Source organism: Melanostigma gelatinosum (genome assembly GCF_949748355.1).
Source record: "Melanostigma gelatinosum genome assembly, chromosome: 13".
Taxonomy (NCBI): Eukaryota; Metazoa; Chordata; class Actinopteri; order Perciformes; family Zoarcidae; genus Melanostigma; species Melanostigma gelatinosum.
In genome coordinates this window covers 25,914,915-25,917,414 of record NC_136646.1, presented here as the reverse complement: position 1 = coordinate 25,917,414, position 2,500 = coordinate 25,914,915, and positions in this window count along the sequence as shown.

Here is a 2,500-nt window from a genome sequence, read left to right as displayed (position 1 = left end):
GTCGTGAAGGTGCATCACGCATCTCTTCAGGCACTCGTCGATGTGATCGCAGACCTCCGAGGCCTTCTCATCGGCGAGCGCGCTTCGCAGAGCGGCCTTCGTGCTCTCCTCGGGAGGACTGAAGGAAACGATGTCGATGAAGACGCCGACGGTTCCGGCCAGAGCGGGAGCTGATGTTAAGCCGGCCAGCTTGCCCGCCAGACTCTTGATCCAGTCCGCAGCGCAGTTGCCCGCCTCCATCTTCCTCGTCTCAGACCATCTGAAGCAGAAAGACCGGTGAACATCACAATGCTCTTGTTGACGGTCAGATCTGGATCCCTGGTGAGTTTCTTCCTGAAACACTCCAGTTCTTCCTCCTCTATCCTCCTCATATGCTCCTCGTCAAAAAACATGACCCATATCGCTCTATCCACGTTATACAGCATGTTACGCATCATCTCGTTCTCAGGATCAGATCAAAGATGGAGGCTGAACAAACAAAAACAACACACAGTGAACATTTTCCTCCAAATATCATCATAAAAACAAACAGAGTACGTCACTTGTTTCACTGGACTCTTATTTGTTTGTTTACCATATTTGATTGCATTGTGGCACCTTATTAACATGCAAAGTACACATCTTAATCATTGGAGGATGTAAACTTGTACCTCTTCAGATCCAGACGTGCCTTTCTCAATATGCGTACTTCTCTGTACTGGTACTTGTGAACTCGTGGACTTTTGAAACGTCATCAGCCTCAGCCCAATGTCCCAGAGTGCAAAATGCATTCTGGGATATTTGGCTGACCCAAGTACAGACAAGTCACCTCCGATGCATACCCGGTGAAATGGGCGGAGCCACGTCCGGGCATTTGGACCGTGCTTGGCTCGATGTGAACTTTGAATTGGAACAGCCAAATATCCCAGAATGCATTTTGCACCAGCAACAGGAAACAATGGCGGAGGAGAAAACACACAACTGGAAGTTGAAACTTTCGAAATTCTACTGTTGTTAAGTCACAGAAAGTAATTTTAGGATGTTTTGAGGCGAGAAGTTAGTTGTTTAAGCACCAAATCTGTGGTCGGTTTGTCAAGATTCAGCCGACATCGGAGATGTGAGGTGATGCTAACGGGACCGGCAGTAAACCAGCACCGGGGGCTCAGCGCCCACGGTGCCCGCCTAGAGCAGCCTGACCTCGGCGAGTCTCTTTGCAATTATTTATATAATACATTTGTAGAATTCTTTATTTTAAATGAAGAAGAAGCATTCCTTTATTAGTCCACAGTGGGGAAATCATCCCTGTATATGTCGGGAGCAGTGGGCTGCCAATCACAGGCGCCCGGGGAGCAGTTAGGGGTTCAGTGTCTTGCTCAGGGACACTTCGACACAGGACACGGTGCAGCCGAGGATCGAACCGGTGACTTTTCGGTTGGCGGACAACCCGCTCTACTCAGTAAGCCACGGTCGCCCCTTGTGAAAGGAAAACAAAAATAGCAGGGTTGTCATATTTTAGTTTGATTGTAAAAATACTTTACAGTAAAAAAAAACGGATTAAACTCACCTGCTGAGGTGGTGATGTCATCAGATAAGCTGCTGTTCCAATTGTCCGTACTGCGTTCTCTGGACTTGTGAACTTGGGTGTTGAGAAAGGCCCACTTTCCACAGTGTGGTAGTAGTACTTTTATTGTAACACAGTATTTTCACAGTGTATTATTAGTACTTTCCAGTGGCCGTGCATTTTATAGCTGGGCCTTCACTGTTGTCCTGCAGCTGAAATACCACCTTATAACCACATGATGGCGCCACAGTTATTATTAGTTCTAAGGCTGTAACTATGTACGTATTAAATGTACGTAACGTTCAGTACGAGGCTTACAATACGTTTGAATAATACTAGAGCATTTGGAAAATGCAGAAGCTTAAATTCAGGAAAACATAATATTTTCTGCTTCATGGAGGACAGTGGTTCTCAGCTGGTCTGGCTGTGGGACCCACCATCACTCCTGACAAGACGAGGCCCAAAGAGATCGTTTTATGATTTTACTTTCACAACTTGAACGTTGAACGTACTGCTCTGCAATGTCTCTCCTCGTCTCAGCCCCCTGTGTCATGGTGTGTGGTACATCTCACTCAGTCAGGAAACTTGTCAGAATGCCCATATTTGATTGGCTGAGCTGCATCACGTCATGTGATTCACTACCTGACAGCCTCTGCTGTTAAGTTTCGTTTCACGATCGTCACGTGCTCGCCCACTGACCAATCACAGCACACTCTGCACCTCGCGGCAGAGCTGCACATGGAAACTGAGCTGCACGTAATGCTGACGTACTTGTAGGCCGGCTAGCAGCTCTGACACGTCAAAGAATACGCCCAACATGTCAAACTAAAGATCTGATTGGTTGAACACTATGACAATCAACAACATCGTCCCCGTTCACTTAAAGTGCACATGGATGCACTTGAGAGTCTGCAGGCCTCTGGCTCTGTTCTACCTAGAGACACAGAGATGAGATCTGAT